Here is a 13801-nt window from a genome sequence, read left to right as displayed (position 1 = left end):
TCGCCTTTACCACTAGAAGTTGGGCTTTACATCTAGATTTTGGGCTTTAGATCTAGAAGTTGGGCTTTACATCTAGATATTGGTCTTTACGTCTACATATTGGGCTTTACCTCTAGATTTTGGGTTTTAAATCTATATATTTGGATTTTCCTCTAGATGTTGGGCTTTACCTCTAGATATCTGGTTTTACGTCTAGATGTTGGGCTTTACCTCTAAAGTTTGGGCTCTACCACTAGGTCTTGGGCTTTACATCTAGATTTTGGACTTTACCTCTCGATATTGGACTTTACCTCTAGATTTTGGGATTTAAATCTATATATTTGGCTTTTCCTCTAGATGTTGGTCTTTACCTCTAGATATCTGGCTTTACCTCTAGATTTTGGGCTCTACCACTAGGTCTTGGGCTTTACCTCTAGATTTTGGACTTTACCTCTAGAAGTTAGGCTTTAGATCTAGAAGTTGGGCTTTACATCTAGATTTTGGGCTTTACGTCTAGATATTGGTCTTTTTGGGTTTTAAATCTATATATTTGGACTTTTCCTCTAGATGTTGGACTTTACGTCTAGATATTGTGCTTTACCTCTAGATGTTGGGTTTTAAATCTATATATTTGTCTTTACCTCAAGACGTTGGGCTTTACCTCTAGATTTTGGGCCTTACCTCTAGAAGTTGGGGTTTACATCTATATGTTTGCCTTTAACTGTAGATGTCGGGCCTTAACACTAGATTTTGGAATTCACCACTAGATGTTAGGCTTTACCTCTAGATGTTGGGCTTTACCTCTAGATGTTTGGCTTAGATCTAGAAGCTGGGCTTTATCTCTACATGTTGGGGTTTAAATCTAGATTTGGGGTTTTAGCTCTAGAAGTTGGTCATTACCTCTAGACATTGGGCTTTGCCTCCAGATGTTTGTCTTTAAGTCTAGTTTTTGGGCTCTACCTCTAGGTGTTGGGCTTTGCCTCCAGAATTTGGACTTTTCCTCTAGAAGTTGGGCTTTACGTCTAGATATTGGGCTTTACCTCTAGATGTTGGGTTTTAAATCTATATATTTGTCTTTACCTCAAGACGTTCGGCTTTACCTCTAGATGTTAGGCTTTACATCTAGATTCTGGGTTTACCTCTAGATGTTGGGCTTGAACTCTAGATTTTGGGCTTTACTCTAAATGATGCGCTTTATATATTCGGCTTTACATCTAGAAGTTGGGCTTTACATCTAGATTTTGGGCCTTACCTCTAGAAGTCGGGGGTTACATCTATATGTTTGGCTTTAACTGTAGATGTCGGGCCTTAACACTTGATTTTGTAATTCACCTCTAGATGGTAGGCTTTACATCTAGATTCTGGGCTTTACCTCTAGATGTTGGGCTTTAACTCTGGATTTGGGGCTTTACTCTAAATGATGCGCTTTATATATTCGGCTTTACATCTAGAAGTTGGGCTTTACATCTAGATTTTGGGCCTTACCTCTAGAAGTTGGGGGTTACATCTATATCTTTGGCTTTAACTGTAGATGTCGGGCCGTAACACTTGATTTTGGAATTCACCTCTAGATGTTAGGCTTTACCTCTAGATTCTGGGCTTTACCTCTAGATGTTGGGCTTTAACACTAGATTTTGGGTTTTCCATCTGGATTTTTGGCTTCTCTCTAGAATCTGGGCTGTACCTCCAGACGTTGGGCTTTACCTCAAGATGTTGGGTTTTACCTCTAGATGTTGGTCTTTAAGTCTAGATATTGGACTTTACCTCTAGATGTAGGGTTTTACATCTAGATGTTTTGCTTTACATTTAGATGTTGGGCTTTATCTCTAGATTTTGGGTTTTAAATCTATATATTTGGCTTATCCTCTAGATGTTGGGCTTTACCATCAGATATCTGGCTTTACGTCTAGATGTATGGCTTTACCTCTAGATTTTGGGCTCTACGACTAGGTCTTGGGCTTTACCTCTAAAAGTTGGGCTTTAATTCTAGACTTTGGCTTTACCTCTAGATTTTGGGCCTTACCTCTAGAAGTTGGGGTTTATATCTATATGTTTGCCTTTAACTGTAGATGTCGGGCCTTAAGACTAGATTTTGGAATTCATCACTAGGTGTTAGGCTTTACCTCTAGATGTTGGGCTTTAGATCTAGAAGTTGGGCTTTACATCTAGATTTTGGGCTTTACGTCTAGATATTGGGGTTTACCTCTGGATTTTGTGTTTTAAATCTATATATTTGGCTTTTCCTATAGATGTTGGGCTTTACCTCTACAATTTGGTCTCTACCACTAGGTCTTGATTTTTACCTCTAGATTTTGGACTTTACCTATAGAAGTTGGGCTTTACCTCTAGATTTTGGGCCTTAACTCTAGAAGTTGGGGGTTGCATCTATATGTTTGGCTTTAACTGTAGATGTCGGTCCTTAACACTTGATTTTGGAATTCACCTCTAGATGTTAGGCTTTACATCTAGATTCTGGGCTTTGTCTCTAGATGTGGGGCTTCTACTCTAGATTTTGGGCTTTACTCTAAATGATGCGCTTTATATATTCAGCTTTACCTCTAGAAGTTGGTTTTTACATCTAGATTTTAGGTTTTAGATCTAGAAGTTGGCCTTTACATCTAGATTTTGGTCTTTACGTCTAGATATCGGGCTTTACCTCTATATTTTGGGTTATAAATCTATATATTTGGCTTTTCCTCTAGATGTTGGGCTTTACCTCTAGATATCTGGCTTTAACTCTAGATGTTGCTTTACCTCTAGATTTTGGGCTCTACCTCTAGGTGTTGGGCTTTGCCTCCAGAATTTGGACTTTTCCTCTAGATGTTGGGCTTTACGTCTAGATATCTGGCTTTACCTCTAGATTTTGGGCTTTACCTCTAGATTTTGGGTTTTCCATCTGGACTTTTGGCTTCTCTCTAGAATCTGGGCTTTACCTCCAGATGTTGGGCTTTACCTCTAGATGTTGGGTTTTACCTCTAGATGTTGGTCTTTAAGTCTAGATATTGGACTTTACCTCTAGATGTCGGGTTTTACATCTAGATGTTTTGCTTTACATTTAGATATTGGGCTTTACCTCTAGATTTTGGGTTTTAAATCTATATATTTGTCTTTACCTCAAGACGTTGGGCTTTAACTCTAGATGTTGGGCTTTACCTCTAGATTTTGGGCCTTACCTCTAGAAGTTGGCGTTTACATCTATATGTTTGCCTTTAACTGTAGATGTCGGGCCTTAACACTAGATTTTGGAATTCACCACTAGATGTTAGGCTTTACCTCTAGATGTTGGGCTTTACCTCTAGATGTTTGGCTTAGATCTAGAAGTTGGGCTTTATCTCTACATGTTGGGGTTTAAATCTAGATTTGGGGTTTTAGCTCTAGAAGTTGGTCATTACCTCTAGACATTGGGCTTTACCCCCAGATATTTGTCTTTCAGTCTAGATTTTGGGCTCTACCTCTAGGTGTTGGGCTTTGCCTCCAGAATTTGGACTTTTCCTCTAGAAGTTCGGCTTTACGTCTAGATATTGTGCTTTACCTCTAGATGTTGGGTTTTAAATCTATATATTTGTCTTTACCTCAAGACGTTGGGCTTTAACTCTAGATGTTGGGCTTTACCTCTAGATTTTGGGCCTTACCTCTAGAAGTTGGGGTTTACATCTATATGTTTGCCTTTAACTGTAGATATCGGGCCTTAACACTAGATTTTGGAATTCACCACTAGATGTTAGGCTTTACCTCTAGATGTTGGGCTTTACCTCTAGATGTTTGGCTTAGATCTAGAAGTTGGGCTTTATCTCTACATGTTGGGGTTTAAATCTAGATTTGGTGTTTTAGCTCTAGAAGTTGGTCATTACCTCTAGACATTGGGCTTTGCCTCCAGATGTTTGTCTTTAAGTCTAGTTTTTGGGCTCTACCTCTAGGTGTTGGGCTTTGCCTCCAGAATTTGGACTTTTCCTCTAGAAGTTCGGCTTTACGTCTAGATATAGGGCTTTACCTCTAGATGTTGGGTTTTAAATCTATATATTTGTCTTTACCTCAAGACGTTCGGCTTTACCTCTAGATGTTAGGCTTTACATCTAGATTCTGGGCTTTACCTCTAGATGTTGGGCTTGAACTCTAGATTTTGGGCTTTACTCTAAATGATGCGATTTATATATTAGGCTTTACATCTAGAACTTGGGCTTTACATCTAGATTTTGGGCCTTACCTCTAGAAGTCGGGGGTTACATCTATATGTTTGGCTTTAACTGTAGATGTCGGGCCTTAACACTTGATTTTGTAATTCACCTCTAGATGGTAGGCTTTACATCTAGATTCTGTGCTTTACCTCTAGATGTTGGGCTTTAACTCTGGATTTGGGGCTTTACTCTAAATGATGCGCTTTATATATTCGGCTTTACATCTAGAAGTTGGGCTTTACATCTAGATTTTGGGCCTTACCTCTGGAAGTTGGGGGTTACATCTATATCTTTGGCTTTAACTGTAGATGTCGGGCCGTAACACTTGATTTTGGAATTCACCTCTAGATGTTAGGCTTTACCTCTAGATTCTGGGCTTTACCTCTAGATGTTGGGCTTTAACACTAGATTTTGGGTTTTCCATCTGGATTTTTGGCTTCTCTCTAGAATCTGGGCTGTACCTCCAGACGTTGGGCTTTACCTCAAGATGTTGGGTTTTACCTCTAGATGTTGGTCTTTAAGTCTAGATATTGGACTTTACCTCTAGATGTAGAGTTTTACATCTAGATGTCTTGCTTTACATTTAGATGTTGGGCTTTATCTCTAGATTTTGGGTTTTAAATCTATATATTTGGCTTATCCTCTAGATGTTGGGCTTTACCATCAGATATCTGGCTTTACGTCTAGATGTATGGCTTTACCTCTAGCTTTCGGGCTCTACCACTAGGTCTTGGGCTTTACCTCTAGAAGTTGGGCTTTAATTCTAGACTTTGGCTTTACCTCTAGATTTTGGGCCTTACCTCTAGAAGTTGGGGTTTATATCTATATGTTTGCCTTTAACTGTAGATGTCGGGCCTTAAGACTAGATTTTGGAATTCATCACTAGATGTTAGGCTTTACCTCTAGATGTTGGGCTTTAGATCTAGAAGTTGGGCTTTACATCTAGATTTTGGGCTTTACGTCTAGATATTGGGCTTTACCTCTGGATTTTGTGTTTTAAATCTATATATTTGGCTTTTCCTATAGATGTTGGGCTTTACCTCTACAATTTGGTCTCTACCACTAGGTCTTGATTTTTACCTCTAGATTTTGGACTTTACCTCTAGAAGTTGGGCTTTACCTCTAGATTTTGGGCCTTACCTCTAGAAGTTGGGGGTTGCATCTATATGTTTGGCTTTAACTGTAGATGTCGGGCCTTAACCCTTGATTTTGGAATTCACCTCTAGATGTTAGGTTTTACATCTAGATTCTGGGCTTTGCCTCTAGATGTGGGGCTTCTACTCTAGATTTTGGGCTTTACTCTAAATGATGCGCTTTATATATTCAGCTTTACCTCTAGAAGTTGGGCTTTACATCTAGATTTTAGGCTTTAGATCTAGAAGTTGGGCTTTACATCTAGATTTTGGTCTTTACGTCTAGATATCGGGCTTTACCTCTATATTTTGGGTTATAAATCTATATATTTGGCTTTTCCTCTAGATGTTGGGCTTTACCTCTAGATATCTGGCTTTAACTCTAGATGTTGCTTTACCTCTAGATTTTGGGCTCTACCTCTAGGTGTTGGGCTTTGCCTCCAGAATTTGGACTTTTCCTCTAGATGTTGGGCTTTACGTCTAGATATTGGGCTTTACCTCTAGATGTTGGGTTTTAAATCTATATATTTGTCTTTACCTCAAGACGTTGGGCTTTAACTCTAGATGTTGGGCTTTACCTCTAGATTTTGGGCCTTACCTCTAGAAGTTGGCGTTTACATCTATATGTTTGCCTTTAACTGTAGATGTCGGGCCATAACACTAGATTTTGGAATTCACCACTAGATGTTAGGCTTTACCTCTAGATGTTGGGCTTTACCTCTAGATGTTTGGCTTAGATCTAGAAGTTGGGCTTTATCTCTACATGTTGGGGTTTAAATCTAGATTTGGGGTTTTAGCTCTAGAAGTTGGTCATTACCTCTAGACATTGGGCTTTACCCCCAGATGTTTGTCTTTAAGTCTAGATTTTGGGCTCTACCTCTAGGTGTTGGGCTTTGCCTCCAGAATTTGGACTTTTCCTCTAGAAGTTCGGCTTTACGTCTAGATATTGGGCTTTACATCTAGATGTTGGGTTTTAAATCTATATATTTGTCTTTACCTCAAGACTTTCGGCTTTACCTCTAGATGTTAGGCTTTACATCTAGATTCTGGGCTTTACCTCTAGATGTTGGGCTTTAACTCTAGATTTTGGGCTTTACTCTAAATGATGCGCTTTATATATTCGGCTTTACATCTAGAAGTTGGGCTTTACATCTAGATTTTGGGCCTTACCTCTAGAAGTTGGGGGTTACATCTATATGTTTGGCTTTAACTGTAGATGTTGGGCCTTAAGACTAGATTTAAGAATTCACCTCTAGATATTAGGCTTTACCTCTAGATTCTGGGCTTTACCTCTAGATGTTGGGCTTTAACACTAGATTTTGGGTTTTCCATCTGGATTTTTGGCTTCTCTCTAGAATCTGGGCTGTACCTCCAGACGTTGGGCTTTACCTCAAGATGTTGGGTTTTACCTCTAGATGTTGGTCTTTAAGTCTAGATATTGGAATTTACCTCTAGATGTCGGGTTTTACATCTAGATGTTTTGCTTTACATTTAGATGTTGGGCTTTATCTCTAGATTTTGGGTTTTAAATCTATATATTTGGCTTTTCCTCTAGCTGTTGGGCTTTACCATCAGATATCTGGCTTTACGTCTAGATGTATGGCTTTACCTCTAGATTTTGGGCTCTACCACTAGGTCTTGGGCTTTACCTCTAGATTTTGGACTTTACCTCTAGAAGTTGGGCTTTACCTCTAGATTTTGGGCCTTACCTCTAGAAGTTGGGGGTTACATCTATATGTTTGGCTTTAACTGTAGATGTCGGGCCTTAACACTTGATTTTGGAATTCACCTCTAGATGTTAGGCTTTACATCTAGATTCTGGGCTTTCCCTCTAGATGTGGGGCTTCAACTCTAGATTTTGGGCTTTTCTCTAAACGATGCGCTTTATATATTCGGCTTTACCTCTAGAAGTTGGGATTTACATCTAGATTTTGGTCTTTACGTCTAGATATCGGGCTTTACCTCTATATTTTGAGTTTTAAATCTATATATTTGGCTTTTCCTCTAGATGTTGGGCTTTACCTCTAGATATCTGGCTTTACCTCTAGATGTTCCTTTACCTCTAGATTTTGGGCTCTACCTCTAGGTGTTGGGCTTTGCCTCTAGAATTTGGACTTTTCTTCTAGAAGTTGGGCTTTACGTCTAGATATTGGGCTTTACCTCTAGATGTTGGGTTTTAAATCTATATATTTGTCTTTACCTCTAGATGTTGGGCTTTACCCCTAGATATCTGGCTTTACCTCTAGATGTTCGGCTTTACCTCTAGATTTTGGGTTTTCCATCTGGATTTTTGGCTTCTCTCTAGAATCTGGGCTTTAACTCCAGATGTTGGGCTTTACCTCTAGATCTTGGGTTTTACCTCTTAATGTTGGTCTTTAAGTCTAGATATTGGACTTTACCTCTAGATGTCGGGTTTTACATCTAGATGTTTTGCTTTACATTTAGATGTTGGGCTTTATCTCTAGATTTTGGGTTTTAAATCTATATATTTGGCTTTTCCTATAGATGTTGGGCTTTACCTCTACATTTTGGGCTCTACCACTAGGTCTTGATCTTTACCTCTAGATTTTGGACTTTACCTCTAGAAGTTGGGCTTTACATCTAGACTTTGGGGTTTACCTCAAGATGTTCGGCTTTACCTCTCGATATTGCGCTTTAACTCTAGTTTTTGGGCCTTAGGTCTGGAAGTTGGGGGTTACATCTATATGTTTGGCTTTAACTGTAGATGTCGGGCCTTAACACTTGATTTTGGAATTCACCTCTAGATGTTCGGCTTTACCTCTGGATTCTGGGCTTTCCCTCTAGATGTTGTTTTTTAACTCTAGATTTTGGGCTTTACTCTAAATGATGCGCTTTAACTCTAGATATTCGCCTTTACCTCTAGATGTTGGGCTTTACCCCTAGATATCTGGCTTTTCCTCTAGATGTTGGGCTTTAACACTAGATTTTGGGTTTTCCATCTGGATTTTTGGCTATCTCTAGAATCTGGGCTGTACCTCCAGACGTTGGGCTTTACCTCAAGATGTTGGGTTTTACCTCTAGATGTTGGTCTTTAAGTCTAGATATTGGAATTTACCTCTAGATGTCGGGTTTTACATCTAGATGTTTTCCTTTACATTTAGATGTTGGGCTTTATCTCTAGATATTGGGTTTTAAATCTATATATTTGGCTTTTCCTCTAGATGTTGGGCTTTACCTCTACAATTTGGTCTCTACCACTAGGTCTTGATTTTTACCTCTAGATTTTGGACTTTACATCTAGAAGTTGGGCTTTACCTCTAGATTTTGGGCCTTACCTCTAGAAGTTGGGGGTTGCATCTATATGTTTGGCTTTAACTGTAGATGTCGGTCCTTAACACTTGATTTTGGAATTCACCTCTAGATGTTAGGCTTTACATCTAGATTCTGGGCTTTGCCTCTAGATGTGGGGCTTCTACTCTAGATTTTGGGCTTTACTCTAAATGATGCGCTTTATATATTCAGCTTTACCTTTAGAAGTTGGGCTTTACATCTAGATTTTAGGCTTTAGATCTAGAAGTTGGGCTTTACATCTAGATTTTGGTCTTTACGTCTAGATATCGGGCTTTACCTCTATATTTTGGGTTATAAATCTATATATTTGGCTTTTCCTCTAGATGTTGGGCTTTACCTCTAGATATCTGGCTTTAACTCTAGATGTTGCTTTACCTCTAGATTTTGGGCTCTACCTCTAGGTGTTGGGCTTTGCCTCCAGAATTTGGACTTTTCCTCTAGATGTTGGGCTTTACGTCTAGATATTGGGCTTTACCTCTAGATGTTGGGTTTTAAATCTATATATTTGTCTTTACCTCAAGACGTTGGGCTTTAACTCTAGATGTTGGGCTTTACCTCTAGATTTTGGGCCTTACCTCTAGAAGTTGGGGTTTACATCTATATGTTTGCCTTTAACTGTAGATGTCGGGCCTTAACACTAGATTTTGGAATTCACCACTAGATGTTAGGCTTTACCTCTAGATGTTGGGCTTTACCTCTAGATGTTTGGCTTAGATCTAGAAGTTGGGCTTTATCTCTACATGTTGGGGTTTAAATCTAGATTTGGGGTTTTAGCTCTAGAAGTTGGTCATTACCTCTAGACATTGGGCTTTACCCCCAGATGTTTGTCTTTAAGTCTAGATTTTGGGCTCTACCTCTAGGTGTTGGGCTTTGCCTCCAGAATTTGGACTTTTCCTCTAGAAGTTCGGCTTTACGTCTAGATATTGGGCTTTACATCTAGATGTTGGGTTTTAAATCTATATATTTGTCTTTACCTCAAGACTTTCGGCTTTACCTCTAGATGTTAGGCTTTACATCTAGATTCTGGGCTTTACCTCTAGATGTTGGGCTTTAACTCTAGATTTTGGGCTTTACTCTAAATGATGCGCTTTATATATTCGGCTTTACATCTAGAAGTTGGGCTTTACATCTAGATTTTGGGCCTTACCTCTAGAAGTTGGGGGTTACATCTATATGTTTGGCTTTAACTGTAGATGTCGGGCCTTAAGACTAGATTTAAGAATTCACCTCTAGATATTAGGCTTTACCTCTAGATTCTGGGCTTTACCTCTAGATGTTGGGCTTTAACACTAGATTTTGGGTTTTCCATCTGGATTTTTGGCTTCTCTCTAGAATCTGGGCTGTACCTCCAGACGTTGGGCTTTACCTCAAGATGTTGGGTTTTACCTCTAGATGTTGGTCTTTAAGTCTAGATATTGGAATTTACCTCTAGATGTCGGGTTTTACATCTAGATGTTTTGCTTTACATTTAGATGTTGGGCTTTATCTCTAGATTTTGGGTTTTAAATCTATATATTTGGCTTTTCCTCTAGCTGTTGGGCTTTACCATCAGATATCTGGCTTTACGTCTAGATGTATGGCTTTACCTCTAGATTTTGGGCTCTACCACTAGGTCTTGGGCTTTACCTCTAGATTTTGGACTTTACCTCTAGAAGTTGGGCTTTACCTCTAGATTTTGGGCCTTACCTCTAGAAGTTGGGGGTTACATCTATATGTTTGGCTTTAACTGTAGATGTCGGGCCTTAACACTTGATTTTGGAATTCACCTCTAGATGTTAGGCTTTACATCTAGATTCTGGGCTTTCCCTCTAGATGTGGGGCTTCAACTCTAGATTTTGGGCTTTTCTCTAAATGATGCGCTTTATATATTCGGCTTTACCTCTAGAAGTTGGGCTTTACATCTAGATTTTGGTCTTTACGTCTAGATATCGGGCTTTACCTCTATATTTTGGGTTTTAAATCTATATATTTGGCTTTTCCTCTAGATGTTGGGCTTTACCTCTAGATATCTGGCTTTACCTCTAGATGTTCCTTTACCTCTAGATTTTGGGCTCTACCTCTACGTGTTGGGCTTTGCCTCTAGAATTTGGACTTTTCTTCTAGAAGTTGGGCTTTAAGTCTAGATATTGGACTTTACCTCTAGATGTCGGGTTTTACATCTAGATGTTTTGCTTTACATTTAGATGTTGGGCTTTATCTCTAGATTTTGGGTTTTAAATCTATATATTTGGCTTTTCCTATAGATGTTGGGCTTTACCTCTACATTTTGGGCTCTACCACTAGGTCTTGATCTTTACCTCTAGATTTTGGACTTTACCTCTAGAAGTTGGGCTTTACATCTAGACTTTGGGGTTTACCTCAAGATGTTCGGCTTTACCTCTAGATATTGCGCTTTAACTCTAGTTTTTGGGCCTTAGGTCTGGAAGTTGGGGGTTACATCTATATGTTTGGCTTTAACTGTAGATGTCGGGCCTTAACACTTGATTTTGGAATTCACCTCTAGATGTTCGGCTTTACCTCTGGATTCTGGGCTTTCCCTCTAGATGTTGTTTTTTAACTCTAGATTTTGGGCTTTACTCTAAATGATGCGCTTTAACTCTAGATATTCGCCTTTACCTCTAGAAGTTGGGCTTACTACTAGATTTTGGGCTTTAGATCTAGAAGTTGGGCTTTACATCTAGATATTGGTCTTTATGTCTAGATATTGGTCTTTACCTCTAGATTTTGGGTTTTAAATCTATATATTTGGCTTTTCCTCTAGATTTTGCCTTTACCTCTAGATATCTGGTTTTACCTCTAGATGTTGGGCTTTACCTCTAGATTTTGGGCTTTACCACTAGGTCTTGGGCTTTACCTCTAGATTTTGGACTTCACCACTAGAAGGTAGGCGTTAGATCTAGAAGTTGGGCTTTACCTCTAGATTTTGGGCCTTACCTCTAGAAGTTGGTGGTTGCATCTATATGTTTGGCTTTAACTGTAGATGTCGGGCCTTAACACTTGATTTTGGAATTCACCTCTAGATGTTAGGCTTTACCTCTAGATTCTGGGCTTTCCCTCTAGATGTGGGGCTTCAACTCTAGATTTTGGGCTTTACTCTAAATGATGCGCTTTATATATTCGGCTTTACCTCTAGAAGTTGGGCTTTACATCTAGATTTTGGTCTTTACGTCTAGATATCGGGCTTTACCTCTATATTTTGGGTTTTAAATCTATATATTTGGCTTTTCCTCTAGATTTTGGGCTTTACCTCTAGATGTTCCTTTACCTCTAGATTTTGGGCTCTACCTCTAGGTGTTTGGCTTTGCCTCTAGAATTTGGACTTTTCCTCTAGAAGTTGGGCTTTACGTCTAGATATTGGGCTTTACGTCTAGATGTTGGGTTTTAAATCTATATATTTGTCTTTACCTCTAGAAGTTGGGCTTTAATTCTAGACTTTGGATTTACCTCTAGATTTTGGGCCTTACCTCTAGAAGTTGGGGTTTACATCTATATGTTTGCCTTTAACTGTAGATGTCGGGCCTTAACACTAGATTTTGGAATTCACCACTAGATGTTAGGCTTTACCTGTAGATGTTGGGCTTTAGATCTAGAAGTTGGGCTTTACATCTAGATTTTGGGCTTCATGTCTAGATATTGGTCTTTACCTCTAGATTTTGGGTTTTAAATCTATATATTTGGCTTTTTCTCTAGATGTTGGGCTTTACCTGTAGATTTTGGGTTTTCCATCTGGATTTTTGGCTTCTCTCTAGAATCTGGGCTGTACCTCCAGATGTTGGGCTTTACCTCTAGATCTTGGGTTTTACCTCTAGATGTTAGTCTTTAAGTCTAGATATTGGACTTTACCTCTAGATGTCGGGTTTTACATCTAGATGTTTTGCTTTACATTTAGATGTTGGGCTTTATCTCTAGATTTTGGGTGCTAAATCTATATATTTGGCTTTTCCTCTAGATGTTGGGCTTTACCGTCAGATATCTGGCTTTACGTCTAGATGTATGGCTTTACCTCTAGATTTTAGGCTTTACCACTAGGTCTTGGGCTTTACCTCTAGAATTTGGACTTTTCCTCTAGAAGTTGGGCTTTACGTCTAGATATTGGGCTTTAGATCTAGAAGTTGGGCTTTACATCTAGATATTGGTCTTTATGTCTAGATATTGGTCTTTACCTCTAGATTTTGGGTTTTAAATCTATATATTTGGCTTTTCCTCTAGATTTTGCCTTTACCTCTAGATATCTGGTTTTACCTCTAGATGTTGGGCTTTACCTCTAGATTTTGGGCTTTACCACTAGGTCTTGGGCTTTACCTCTAGATTTTGGACTTCACCACTAGAAGGTAGGCGTTAGATCTAGAAGTTGGGCTTTACCTCTAGATTTTGGGCCTTACCTCTAGAAGTTGGTGGTTGCATCTATATGTTTGGCTTTAACTGTAGATGTCGGGCCTTAACACTTGATTTTGGAATTCACCTCTAGATGTTAGGCTTTACCTCTAGATTCTGGGCTTTCCCTCTAGATGTGGGGCTTCAACTCTAGATTTTGGGCTTTACTCTAAATGATGCGCTTTATATATTCGGCTTTACCTCTAGAAGTTGGGCTTTACATCTAGATTTTGGTCTTTACGTCTAGATATCGGGCTTTACCTCTATATTTTGGGTTTTAAATCTATATATTTGGCTTTTCCTCTAGATTTTGGGCTTTACCTCTAGATGTTCCTTTACCTCTAGATTTTGGGCTCTACCTCTAGGTGTTTGGCTTTGCCTCTAGAATTTGGACTTTTCCTCTAAAAGTTGGGCTTTACCTCTAGATATTGGGCTTTACGTCTAGATGTTGGGTTTTAAATCTATATATTTGTCTTTACCTCTAGAAGTTGGGCTTTAATTCTAGACTTTGGATTTACCTCTAGATTTTGGGCCTTACCTCTAGAAGTTGGGGTTTACATCTATATGTTTGCCTTTAACTGTAGATGTCGGGCCTTAACACTAGATTTTGGAATTCACCACTAGATGTTAGGCTTTACCTGTAGATGTTGGGCTTTAGATCTAGAAGTTGGGCTTTACATCTAGATTTTGGGCTTCATGTCTAGATATTGGTCTTTACCTCTAGATTTTGGGTTTTAAATCTATATATTTGGCTTTTTCTCTAGATGTTGGGCTTTACCTGTAGATTTTGGGTTTTCCATCTGGATTTTTGGCTTCTCTCTAGAATCT

The sequence above is a fragment of the Leptosomus discolor genome, chromosome 26, assembly GCF_034619465.1.
Source record: "Leptosomus discolor isolate bLepDis1 chromosome 26, bLepDis1.hap2, whole genome shotgun sequence".
Taxonomy (NCBI): Eukaryota; Metazoa; Chordata; class Aves; order Leptosomiformes; family Leptosomidae; genus Leptosomus; species Leptosomus discolor.
Note: the sequence above shows the minus strand (reverse complement) of the source record.